We start from the raw sequence: 14,509 nt of genomic DNA on the forward strand, positions 1-14,509 counted from the left end.
ACACTACACACCAAACAAAGCTTCCCTGGTTCCCCATCATTTTTTTTGTCACCGCTCCAGTCATCAATTACGAATCTGAAAGAAACTCAGCATCAAGCAGACGAGCCTCACAAAAAAAAAAAAAAAAAAAAAAAAAACTTTAATGTATATTCTCTCTCTTGCCATCTTCTGCTCGGAGCTTCCATATGGCCCCGCACCCTCCTGACAAGCCCGTCGCTAAAGTCCATCCATCATTCTGCCGAACACGCACACTTGTTATCAGCTCAGGCGGGCGCTGGGGAGAACCCAAAGGAGAGCCTGGGATGGGAAGAACAGATTCCCGGCAAATTGCCCCGGCCTACCGCTTCTGACTATTTTGTCACACACCAGAGCGTCATTTGGCTGCGGGGATGTTCGATTTATTTATCTATGCTACCTTTTTTTTTTTTTTTGGTCGACCTCCAGTGATTGCAATGACAGATTGGAGAATCTGAGGGATGGAGATGTGAATGTGCTTGGCAGTGCGGGGACTAGAATGAAGCTCGTCCTGGAGGGGGAGATACAAGCACGCAGAAACACTCCACGCCGTGGTGAGCGGGAGAGAGAAGAAAAAAAAAACAAAAAAAAAAACCCTAAGATGACAGACGTGAGCTCCACCTCAGCGGGATACAGACGGAATATTAACACTCCCAACCTCACACTCGTAATCATAACAGTGCAAGTGGACGTGCGCGGTCCTGCTAAAGTGCGTTTATAGAACGTCTCCGGTGATTTATTGGAAAAGGAAGAAGAAGAAACGTCCCCAAAAACCACCCAAAAATATCACCTCGCTCTTGTACAATAGGAAAATAAACACGGCTCTTAAGACCAGATGCTTGCCTGACTTCACCATGTTTAGTAAAGGCCAGGATAAGCACAGACAGTTTACATTTGCAAAAGGAAGTTCCAGGCAGTCATAGAATTGCTTTTAAAAAAAATGAAGGGAGCCGGGGGGGGGGGGGGGAGTATTTCCAAGAAGTCGGCACCATTTTGAATTTTTAAATCAAATATTCAAGTGGGAAAGCAAAAGTGCAAGGATCGCTGACATGGAGGTCAGACGTGTAAAAAATAAAATAAAATATTGGGAGTACAGAAAAATACTACAGTCGAACCTCTACGTGCCCTTTTCTTGATTTCAAAGTCTCGATTTCACGTCATTCATTTTCCATTTGCCGATTTGGCTTACAACGAACACCTTGATAATGTAAACTTCATTATAACGACTGAATTGTTGACACAAATTGCAAATGACTTTGATACAACCCACCGTGGGAATCTAACTATCGACGCGAGCATACTTATGAACAAAATGTACCACGCGGGATTTTCCTCGGTTGCTTAGCAACACTACTGATCAACTCATACATTGTTGCACGGCTTGTCTGGTAAACGGAAACAAATCTCACTGTCCGCAAAGGCTGAAATTGTCTCTGACTTTTGAAAGCTGACGCTCAGCCGAGACCACGAATTGACAAAGTCAACGATTTCGACAATCATCCCTCATAGCAACAAAAATCATGGCAGAATTTGAGGTCAATGTGACAGTTGTTTTTTTCACGTCTTATAAAATACTATCTGGTTCGCCGCCCTGCGGGCGGCTCATCAGCTAGTTCCTGCGGAAGGCTGGTAAGGTGGGCCTTCGGCCCACAAAAGTGTTGTTGCTTTGTTCAACTTTTTGTTCACCTTCATTGCTTATCGCGAAAATAAAGAGATGTTTAGCTCTACTAAATAACTAACAATTTCATTGCAATGCTTGTGGGTAGACAACATTTTTTCGCTAAGATGCCCACGCGATCGTAGTGAGCCACTGCCTGAGCGGCGCAGTGGCGGCGCGCAGCGGCGCGGTGAAGTAGGTACGTTTTGAAAAGGGACAGACGGAAGGACAGACCGCGTGCGGGACGAAGCGCAATATATATAGATATATTTTTTCTTCATACCGTACACACGAAATTGACATTTTTATACCATATTGCATGTTTTTACATCTCAAAATGTTCAACTACATGACATGACCACCATTGCTTCAGGTTACAAAAATAAGCACAACAACGTCAAACATCTCATGCGATGGCAATGTGTTGGGTGATAAACGCACTTTATATTTCTTAAAAAGTGTAAAAGGAGATCGGCCCGCTATTGAAGGTACTCTGCGCTCTCCCTCCATGCGGACAGACATGGAGCCTCCATTGCACTCGTTCTCCATTGCACTCTCTCCACGGCGGTCGCGCATTACGGTTCAAGTGGGAGACCGTTGCGTAACATTAAACCCCATTAACAATCATCATATTTATTTATGAGGCTGCTATGTACTGTTGCTCACACTTCCTTACTTCCATGGGAAGGGCACATGATCCTTGTCGAAGGCTTCCTGGGAGGACCAGGAGCTCCATTTCCTTGTCGACTCGCTGATAGCATGAATTATTTAGAAGGTGTAAGGAAAGCCTCATCAGATGCCTTCTTACGAGCGTGCTTTGGTGGCAAAGTGGTTCATATAAAGCTGCTCTTCTTTTGAAATTCCTTTTTCATTTTATTTTACGGCGCAATTCTGCTTGGATAGTAGTTTTTTAAAAGAATTTATCGTAAAATAAAAATGTTGATGTTACACTGCACCCATGTGGACAAGGCGTCACACAATCACAATGAATTGTAATGCACAAACTGTTTCATTATTGAGTGTTAGTTTAAAGTACAATAGAGGGCTATTTTGTTTAAAAAAACAATTTTGTAAAAAAATTAAATGAGAAAATTGAGAGAGGGTGGAATGAATTCATGGCGTTTCCATTCAACGATAGGTAAAACATGATTTGATTTCTGAATCTGTTTTGAATGTATTACTACATTCTGTAGGGCTCCATGTAAATAGTCAATCAGCCATTTTGTCATAAAAGAGGCTAAGGCCACTGTTGTGGTCAGAACTGTCGCTCACGTGTCATGTCGGATGATGTGGCAGGGCGGGGGTGACGTGTTGTCTGTTTTGATGTACAGCGGAGAGGGTGGTGGGGGGGGGGAGGAACATTTTTGTAACCTCTTAAAGGCTTGTGGTGAATGAATCAGTAGGGGAGAGAGGGAGATGCTCAAACGCAGCGTTGAGCCTCCTCTCCGTCAAAGTCAACGACCAAAACTGACAATTGGGTGACACCGTTTACATAATATACTCACACAATGCACGTGAATAAGTCACGATATGTAAAATCAAGATATCCACACTTTAATTCAGATATGCCAAAACTCACTCACTATCGGCTAGCATTTAAAATGGACACCAAAGGTTTATGTATAGCATGGATGAAGATAAAAATGAAGACTATTTATTTTTAACTGACGCACCAAGTCACTCAACACAGAGTGACTAATGACGTAGCCACATCGACACTCTCATTCACTGACTCCAACATACACACATTCAGTCATACTGTTGATTGTCACAGATACTACAGCACTCTAGAATGTCTATCCATGCATTTTCTGATCCGATTTAAACTCACAATCACACCTAGGGACAATTTAGAGTGTTCCACTAGCCTATCATGAATGTTCTGGAAACGTGGGAGGAAACCTGAGTACCCGGAGAAAACCCACACAGGCACGGGGAGAATAGGTAAACTCCACTAAGGGAGGCTGGACCCTAAATTGAACCCCGCACCTCTACACTGTGAAGCAGACGTGTTAACCAGTCATTGTAGTGGACAAAAATGATGCCTGAACATTTTTGGTATTTTCATGTTGGTATTATGCATAAAGCTTCTTGCGGGGGTGCGTGCGCTTTTTAATTTCCCCCAAAAATACTGTTGTCATGCAAACTTGTTAAAACATGGCCGCTTTTATGGGAATTAAATAAGTTCTATTAAAGCGTCGAGAGTGGTGCTGATGGCTACCTTTTAAGAGTCATGAAAAGAAAATATGCAAAAGAAAAGCACAAAAGGCCCAGTTCATTATTTAATGTGAGGTTTTGTACGAGTCTTGGGAACCAGAGAGGGGCTATTTCCAGAGCAGGTGGTCTTCCTCAGCTGTCATCTGGATGATGCAGAGATAACCTCGGCTATTTTACAAGCCCCCGACTTTGTTTAGACAACCCCTGCAAGAGCCAACTCCTTGCAGCCATCATTCCGGACGGACTTTGGGAAAGTGGAAAATGATGGCAAATTTCTACAAAACCGCCAAAGGGAAAACCGCCGTAAACAAATAAATGACGGTAGCGTTTTGCATAGCACAAAAGAAGGGGAGTCATGTGGACATTCGTGCTTCTGCATATGAATGAGCTTCCCGTTTTAAAATAAAAATAATCACAGCATTCGCACGTTGGGAATAGGAAGCAAAGTCACTTAGCTCGTATGGCAACTTTCCTCATTCATCATCTCGTCTGAAGAGCGCCATTCCCTCAAAATCCAACGTGATATCATTTAGCTATTATGCTAGCACGGATAAGGCCGCTCATTTGCGAATGATAATAATTTCATAGCGGCTCTGTGGTCCAGTGGTTAGCGCGTCGACCTCACACTGCAGGGGTACCAGGTTCAATTCCAGCTCCGGCCTCCTGCGTGGGTTTTCTCCGGGTACTCCGGTTTCCTCCCACATTCCAAAAACACATATGGTAGGCTAATTTGAACATTCAAAATTGTCCCGAGGTGTGACTGTGAGCGCCGATGGTTGTTTGTCTCTGTCTGCCATGCCGTTGGCTGGCAACCGGTTCAGGGTGTCCTTTGCCTACTGCCCGAAGATGGCTGGGTTAGGCTCCGCCCCTCCCCCGCGACCCTTGTGAGGATCAAGCGGATCGGAAAATGACTGAATGAATGAATAGTTTCATATTGACGATTGGGTATGGTCAAAAAGTAGGTCGCGGATGTCGAGGATGCGCCCAAGTTCAAACACCCTTGACGGGTTTGTTTTAATCCTTCATCCCGCCGCCCCGGATCATAATCGGGGCCGACTGCGTGACTTCCGCTAAATGAAATATGTGTCTCGTCAGTGCGCCTCATTCATTATGCGCTGCGCCGCCCCCCCCCCCCCCCACACCTTTTTTGCTCACATCTGCGAAGAAAATGAAAAGAAAACAAAAGCTGTTTATGGCCTTGTGGCTTTGGAAGCGCACTCGCTGATGTCATCCGGCGGAATGTTGTGAACCTCTCAGAGAAGGAACGGGAGGTAGATTTGAGGGAAAGGGCCCGTCAAGGATTGGGTTGCCATCCGAAGAAAAGCCGGACAGTTCAAAGCAGATAGCATATGCTTCTTCCCCCTGCGCGCTGTGAGTCATTACAAACGCTGATGTAAAGCCGCGACGATAGCGCCACAACCGAACCGTCGATGACTTCCAGATGTGCCGACAGGCTAATGCGTTTTCTCCAGCTATGCAAACAGTCGGGATGGCGGCGAACAGCCGCCGTTGTCATTGCGAGTGGAACAAAACGTCAGAAAGACGGACAGTCAGTCACGATTTAAGACATCGTTGATTGAGAATCGATTATTAGGCCCATACCTAGTTGGAAAACAAAGACGTTTATTATTTTTTTTCCTGGTTCTATCACACCAATATTCCATAGCTTTATCTATTTTATTTAACCGTTTCATGCACCCTTGTAACCTAATAACAGACACAAATGGTAACAGCACACGCAAACCGAAAATGTAACAATTCAGGCAGGCATATATTATTGATCATCTGCAAAAAATAATGACTAATATTATTCTGTTTTAGTTGTGACGGTCTTCAACAGATCAATGTGCAGTATATCGACAATTTATGTGTAAATCAGAATTTTTATGGATTACAAATTAATGTATTGTTTGTGTTTGTTAAAAAAAAAATACAAGACTTGGGAAAACAATGGCATAATAAATCGCAAAGACAATTTTGAGGTGGCGATTGGAGGAACAATATTGAGGGGGATGGGGGGGGGAACAAAATGGCAGTTAAATTATTTTTCACAACCCCTAAATGTTTTTTTTTATAAAATGCAATCCTTGAAAGTGCTCTCTTCCTTCTTTAGAACATGCTACAAACATTTTTTGCTCGGGTCTTTGGGGTGGCTGGATTACATTAATGGCATTCCCACTCATTTCAATGGAGAACGACAATTTGATCATTTCCAAAGCCACAACTGCTATTGTTGAAAAAACAGATGGCGTTAAAGAAATAATAAGCATATCAGTGTAATATGTTTGGACCCTTGTGTTTGGAATTCCCAATAAATGTGTTGTGAGTGCAGCCTGGAGGAGAACGCTGGAGTAAAGTGGCGTGTGTATGCGGGGAGGGCTGGAGAGGGGGGTCAAGGGGTGTGGAAGAGAGGATCATCAATCACCTGGAGGTGACACACAATGAAATCTGACCGCGGCCCGAGATGTTTTAATACAGCATCCATTAGAGCCCTCAAATAAATTGCAATTTGGAAAACAGAACAGAACAGCGGCCAAGTTTTCCTCATCCATCTTGCTGCCGTGTCATGTAATGTAATTGCGTTGTTCATTTATCCAACAAGTTCCCCCCGCTTCGCCATTTCATCCGCATTGCTTAATTTCCCTGTAGAGTCCATTTTCTCTCTTTGTCCCCCTCCCTCCCTCGCTCGCTCCTCATCCTCCCCGCTAGGCAGAGTAATGTTTCTGCTTAGCATGGCATTAGTCGAAGGGCTAATCAAAGCGCCGGAGTCGGTGACACTTTATCAATGGAGCGGACTGGGCAACCGCCGTACGGATTGGATCGGGGGCTTTCCGACGCCCACTGACAGGATAGGCGGGGTGGGGGGAAGCTAACGGATTACATCCATACTATTGACAGAGTTTAGAGGCATTAAAAAGCGGGCCAACGACAGAGCAAATACACGGGAGGAAAGGGCAGTGTTTGGAATGGTGAGGGCTTGCCAAACACCTCCAATCGGAGGACATTTGCTGTGGTCTCTCGTGGAATTCTTGACCCCCCCCCCAAAAAAAAAGAAAAAACACATACAGAGCCAGGGCAAAGGTCAGTGAATGCAACACATGAACATTTGTGAGATTAACAATTGCCCCAGATTTTTTTTTTCTGTTTGTAGCACTTTTACAAATGTTCTTTTGACTATAGAGGTCAGAGGTCATGGGTTATATTTTTAAAATATTTTTTTTCTTAATTCAGTTCAATTGTTATCTTAACGGGGCGGCCCGGTAGTCCAGTGGTTAGCACGTCGGCTTCACAGTGCAGAGGTACCGGGTTCGATTCCAGCTCCGGCCTCCCTGTGTGGAGTTTGCATGTTCTCCCCGGGCCTGCGTGGGTTTTCTCCGGGTGCTCCGGTTTCCTCCCACATTCCAAAAGCATGCGTGGCAGGCTGATTGAACACTCTAAATTGTCCCTACGTGTGAGTGTGAGTGCGAATGGTTGTTCGTTTCTGTGTGCCCTGCGATTGGCTGGCAACCGATTCAGGGTGTCCCCCGCCTACTGCCAGAAGACAGCTGGGATAGGCTCCAGCGCCCCCCGCGACCGTAGTGAGGATCAAGCGGCTCGGAAGATGAATGAATGAATGAATGTTATCTTAACGCTTTCAGGAATATCAGTTACTACAATGGACAGCTTATCACAAAATCAGGTTAGATGGTGCATCGAAGGGTTAATAACATAATTGCCAATGTATTTTTTTACACATCAATTAAAAAATACTCATGTGCTGGCAATTTATGTATTTATTTTTAATACAGTATATTTGTAGTTTCTCCATCATGATGGTCATCTGTTGTCTTCTTATTGGTTAAATTTGTTGTAATTTTCTTTTTTCAGAAAAAAATCAAATATGACTTAGGCCCAACTGTTATTAATAATGACATGATTAATATATGTTTTTTAGCAATAACAAAAAGCATTAGAACCTGTCACGTAGTGTCTGTATTTAAATATTTCACTCATTTGGATTTCAAGGGCAATATATGAGGCAAAGCACTGATCTTGAGCATCAGGGCACCCCCCTTGGATTTTCGGCACCCCTGTCACCTGACCGCGGCTCTTTCCAACGATGGGGCGGTGCGGGTTTGAAGGTGATAGCGGTGAGTGTGTGGCATAAGGCCCGGAAGAGCTGAGAAGAACAAGAGGCCCAACGTGATCAAAGGATGACAAGGGGAGAGAAAGGAGGAGAGTCGACTAGCACAAAGCATTTTTTTTTTGTTTGGTTTTTTTTTTGCCCAAGTTCCCTTGTGGAGGTTTTCTATCGGCTGATCGAGAGCGGGGGTGACGTCGAGTTCGCCCCTCAGTCATAGTCCATTTCTGCAACATACGAGTCCATTATATCTGACACGCGAGGATACCTTGACAACACAAAGTCAGGTAATAGTTGGTGCCGAAATTTTTTTTTTTTTTTTTTTTTTTTAAAGCACTTTGTAGTTGAGCTGCCATTGCGGCAGTCAAGAACCAAACTCCTATAAGGTTGAAGGATTTATCGTTTTGGGATCAAAGTCAGACGACGTCCTTCAGCAATGCTTCATATTTATTTATTTATTTATTTATTTTTAAAGCCCTCTAACGTAGCCGTTGCTAACGGGCTGTTGCGAGGAACTTGAAATCCTCCCGTTGTCGGTTTCAAAACAGTTGTCATGTCCCTTTATTTCATAAGTTAGTTTCAAGAGTGTTTTCTCTCATTTTTCTCCTCACCTTTAGCCTAGGGTGTCAAACTCATTTTTGTTGCGGTTCGGACTTTAATTTCAGTTTCCCTTGGAGGGCCGTGCAGACTGAAACCATATAAAGAAGTCATAAAAACGATTTATTCACCTGTTATTTAAGTTATGAGGGGGGTTGGGAACAAGAAAATGCTTTGAGTATCGTTTATTTATTACAAATGACAATTTGAAATGTTGGTACAGATTTTAGCAAGCATCATGAAAGATGACATCTTTGATTTGCTTTCGCGGGCCACATAAAATGATATGGCGGGCCAGATGTGGACCCTGGGCCTCGGGTTTGACACCTGTGGCCTAGGCGAATAGAATTACTGACCTTAAAAAAATATGAAAACAAAATCCCCTTACATTTCTATGGGAATTATGGCAAGTGATTGTAAATAATTCAGAAGTGAGTTAAAAAATGTGCCCATGATTGAAAAAAAAAAATGGCCCCAAAAATTCATCACAAGGCATGCGTTCTGCAGTTAATATCCTTCCAAATTGCATCCAGGATGTCTCGTAACTTCTTGACAAATGAGTTGAATGCGTACAGAAAATCAGTTTAACGCTCCGACTACACGCAGACAGATTTATCTTCTGGCATTTCTGTGGTATTTATAACCTGATGCGAGGATACGGAGAAACAACTGGCTTTGAAATCCTCTTCTTTACCTCCATGTGTTAATCTTGCGCATCTGTAACATGTAAAAGGCAATCATAGATTGCTTACAGGATCCCACACATCCCATCACACTAGATCTTATTTCCTCTCTCTTCTGTGACTCTCACCAAATATACAAACCATCATTTCCTTGATGTGCAGTGATCACATGACAAAAAAAGGAGGGGAAAAAGTGTTGATTAGCATATGTGTGCAAATAGTGGTCGGGTATGACACAGCAGCGTAGGTGCCGCTATTAGAGGAAATACAGTACAGGATTTTTTTCTTATTTGTTCACTGACCCATCTTGAGAGTCGGACAGTGAAACTTAAAAGAGAGCAGCCTTCACCCTTTCCCTTTACTCGTATTCAAGTGAGGAAAATGACATCTCAAGAGGAAGAACTTTTTGGAAGAGATGCGTGAACCCCGGCTCAAGAGGACTGGAAGGTGCAAACAAGCATTTGCACGCCCGGCGTCATCCTGACAGGTGAATTGAAACATTGACAGGTTTGAAATCACCTCTTACGCCTCTTGTCAAGGCCCAAGGGCGTCCCAAGGTGGAACGGTGAGGAAATGAATTAGTAACCATGTTTTTCCTGTCAACGACACAACATGAACCACTAAAATAAGATACAGGGGCTGCATTGAAAAGTTTTCACTTTTCATGAAAATATGCTTGACTGACTTAGGAGTGAGCTTTTCTTAAACCATGATGCCTATTCTGCTTTTACGGATCATGCTATGAGAAATGTGCCTGATAGAAAATAGTCCTTCAATAAAGATGCGGAGTGTTGTTGCTTCAGGTTGCGTATTACCATTTCCAATTGACATTTAGTGTAAAACAAAATATGAGTATAGCAGCAAAAAATTATCGGAACAATGTTTGCTCGCTAAATGCTAATAGCTAACGAAACTAGCATAGACATTGCCGTACATGAACCTTTTTAAACAACGCTCAGATGCATGTATTCTTTCTCCTTTGCTTTAAACGACTAATATTACTCCATTCAATTAAAGAAAAAAATGATTCCAAATCAATTTCTTTGTTTGTTACAGTTTATTTTAATATTTTTACACAGTGCGATACGATAGAGTGCTAGTTTTCTAATTAAAGAAAGAAATGGTTGACGCTGGGCGTCAAAGATTGATTATGGCAGACTAGTTAAGAGAAAAAGCAGCATTTGACAGACATAAAAAAAAATCACTCAAAGTAAATTTGTAACATAAAAGGGCCGCATTTGTTGTTAAGATGAATATGAGGTCAAAAATGTTCTTTCCAATGGGACATTTCTCTTTTCCTAATTTAGGAACCGAGATGAGAATTCAAAACATTGCAATACCTCAAACTCCAACTCATTTTCCTTGTGAGTAGAGGCCAAACGCAGCTAAACCGGCGAATGCTTTGGAAACCAAATGGTCCGTGAGGGATCGTCGTGGAACTTTGCAAAAGGGTAAACAAACATTGAAGGTCCAAACTTGACATTTAGTGTCCTTATCCATAGGGAAATCATTTGGCTTCAGGTGTATCAAATGTCCGCCAACCTTTAAAACGAGGAGAGGAATGCACTTCGAATTGAATTTGCAATCAACTTGGGTTTCAGCCCCACTGAGTCTAAACTAATTTTAACCTTTGCAACGCTCCTTGAGAGAAATAAAACATTTCAATACAATCTCCTGTGGAAAAAAAAAAAATCTACCATACGTATTGACAGTTACTTTACAGGCACATGTTTCTATCCTTTTTGCAGCGTACTCAACAAGCCTTATTTTTAACTATCAGCTTTTCACAGCCTCCTAAATCTTTGCGAGGGAGACAACAGGCTGGTAAAATGGTTATGACCTCTTTATCTCTTTTATGGACTCCTTGGCCATCTCACATGGAGGGAGGGGGAGAAAAAAAAATCAATGTAATTTTAAACCAAAAAAAAAAAAAATCAATGGCATCTACAATACAATGCCAAACGACAAGGACTGCTCAGCTCATCAATCCTTTATTAGAGGGGAGATGGTGTGGATTGAATGAAAGTTTGATCAAGTTCAAAAGAATACAAGGATGGAAATCAGAGAAACTTCTGATATGGCATGAGTGTGATATTTTGCAAAGGGAAATAAAACAGAGTCATAATTATGTGAGTGATGGAGGAAAAACTTGTACAATAAAATATAGACACCTATATATATAATATATATTATAGACATAATATATATAATATATATAATATATACTATAGATATAATATAATATCTATATTATATAATATAGACACCCTATAGTCTATATTATAGACACCCATAATCGCTAACCTTCCTTAGTACTGGCAATGATGCACAGAGTAACCAACAAAGTACCTCTACAGTCCGAATTCCCTCAGAAGGGACAGTCAGGCCGGGAGAACAACAGATTAATGACATAGATTTATCTTTCTTCTGTCATTACACATACAACCACTATTGTTTTGTCTATATACATCCCATAATGCCTTGGGAGAGGGCTGCTTCATTGAGACCGATAGATCAGTGCAGTCCGACACCACCGTTGTATTTCCCCATAGACAAAAATCCACACGTGTCCGTCACGCATATACATTGGTTAAGAAAGAGAGAAAATTATTAGCGAATATATGACAAATAATTTGACCCGTTAACAAAAGTCATAGTACAATATTGGTTTGCGTTAGACAAACTCAGTATTCCGAATACACGTTGCTCATTTTAGTGCTCGTTGTAAATGAACATACGACACAGATTGCAGCCATTAACATATCACAGCGCGTTATGAAACAACCCAGAGCCACAAATATAACCGGATAGACAATTACGTAGTCTTTAGGAAAGCCGTTATCAAAGGCCAAGAGGCTGTAATGGCTTACATGTTCTTTTTTTCCCTTTTCTTTTTTTACTTAACATCCCTGGGAAATTGTTGGCTCACACAGCCTCGAGGTTTGACGTAAATTAGTCAAGAATTTACATTACAAATGCGCACATGATTATATGGAGAATTGGATACACATTTATACCCATTAATTACTTATAAAATATGAGAAAGTCACATGAGTGAAATGTTAGTGAAGAGGACTGAAATACAGTGAATAGGATTGAAATACAGCTAGCTAGTCAGCATTTAACTTGAGAAGCTAATGTAGCAGCAGTATACAACTCGACTCTGTGTTTCTTTTCACAAACAACACAACCAACAGAATGTATGACACCGGGCACATAATGTCTGTGTACTTTGTTCGTAGAAAGTGAGCAGCTAGCCGGAGCGGGCTAGGTGGCGGCTATTGTGAGAAGCTAACATCGTACACCTTGACTCTACTTCTCCTTGTCAAACATCACAAGGAAATGGTGGAGTCGTCGGATGCATAGCACCTGTCACAGAAGATACAAACTAAAGTCATTTGTTCACAAAACCTTGGTGGCTAGCGTGTTGTGTAAAAAGCTAACTTTGTGTCAGTGATCCTTCTTGCCAAACGGCACAAACAGTTGTGATTCAAATGCAGTGGATCCAGTCCTGGGTTACAAATCATGTTATTCGTTCACAAAAAGTTGGCAAAAATGTTCCAATTCAAAATAGGACGACTTTTGTATGTTATTGATACGAAGACACAAACATAAAAATGTAAGTAAGCCATGTTCGGGCACATCTCCTCAGCACCTGTTTGAATAGTCAGCTGCTAAAAATGAGAGGGCACCCTGTAATTACACAGCGAATGAATCATACAGACACCAATTCTCCACAACGCATTCCATCTTGGGTGGCAACCACCCGGTGACCCCGGAGACGAGAGCCTGCGCCGCTAACAGGTGAGGATGCAGCTTTCAACGCGCTACGGATCGAGTTTCCACAGAATCACCTCGTGAGTGATAATGTTCGACATTCAAAGTGTCTTCCCCCCCCACCGCCCTAAATCGTAACGGGCCAGAACAAATCATGCACTAATCCCAGAGTCCTTGACTTCCCGCTGGTAACGTTCCCTGTTTTCAAAACATGGTGAGAGAATCGTCAGCTCGTATTGCAATGTTTTCGCACAAAAATGTAGCAGCGACGATATGCAAAAAAGTCTTTGTGCAACGTCGGGCCTGGATTATTTTCCAGTAGATGTGAACAGTAGAATAACACACAATATTAATTAAAACACCGCATTAATAAAACTGGACTATTTTTCAGACTGCGCAAATTTCAAAATATATGTTTTCTTTCTTTTGATTTTTGGAGCAATATCAGCTTGCAAAGCCATTACTTACCTGTCCTCTGGGTTTGATCACGTAGCATTTGCTAGCCGATCCCGTGGCCATTGTAACGTCAGGTTCAGTTGACAGCAGGTGGTAGGAGAAGACAAAAGTGCAGCCACCCTGAGATGGACATAAATGTGTGAATATTTCATCTTATTTCATATTCTACACTATTAATCAGAATATTGAGCGTACACTAGTGGAGGCTCAAAGGACATATGAAAGAAAACTCAATTGTTGACTTGACCTCCGCTTTTCAATTTAACATTTTCAAGTTCGCTAAATTTTCAAAATGTGATCAATTTGGGAATGTGGTTAAAAAGACACAAAATCTTTCAGAATGTAATTATATATACACTATATACTGTATATGTATGTGTATATATATATTTAAGACCTACTCAGCATTGCAGTTCCATTATAACCTGTGACTTCTACTCCTTTGTCATCAGCAGGTTAATTAACTGTGAAAAGCGCTCACCGCAAACCGTAAATCACTCATTCAGCGCTTTGTCACGAGCCGCCAACTTAAGCGCCTTGACGAGGGAGTTCTGCACGACGGTGCGTTTGGCTCTATAGGTACGAGGGAACGCGCCCCTCGGGTGTCGCTATAAATGTACTCGTATCGCTGCGGTTGCAGGCCGCCACTCTTTGTGCGGCGTGCGTCCTAATCTGTCCATTCAGACCGAAGGACAATAACAAGTGGATTGTGTGGCGCAGTCTACGCTGTTTTTTATTTTTGCTGGAGGAGGCGCGATGCCACCCACACGGCACACCATCTTCTCCTTTGTTTCACCTAAATTCCACATCAGCTTACAGTAGATGTGAGAAGCTATATTTACCCCAGTCCTCCCGCCTGTGAGGAATTCACAACATTTCGTGATGAAGAGGGCACAGCAGAATTATCGTAATTTTATTTCGATTTTTCATAATAGTTTTTATTTCATTTTCAGAGTTTTTTTCGAATTTGATTTTTATTCTATTATT

General features: G+C 42.1%; 1 protein-coding gene across 2 annotated transcripts in view; it reads right to left on the minus strand.

Moving 5' to 3' along the window:
* Nucleotides 1-14,509, minus strand: part of dph6 (diphthamine biosynthesis 6) — a 163,982-nt gene that overhangs the window by 94,356 nt on the left and 55,117 nt on the right. For both annotated transcript variants that reach the window (XM_052085370.1, XM_052085371.1), the window contains one exon: nucleotides 13,535-13,642. The gene's annotated coding sequence lies outside the window, so the exon portion shown is untranslated. The remainder of the gene's footprint in view (nucleotides 1-13,534; nucleotides 13,643-14,509) is intronic.

Source organism: Hippocampus zosterae, chromosome 14 (assembly GCF_025434085.1).
Source record: "Hippocampus zosterae strain Florida chromosome 14, ASM2543408v3, whole genome shotgun sequence".
Taxonomy (NCBI): domain Eukaryota; kingdom Metazoa; phylum Chordata; class Actinopteri; order Syngnathiformes; family Syngnathidae; genus Hippocampus; species Hippocampus zosterae.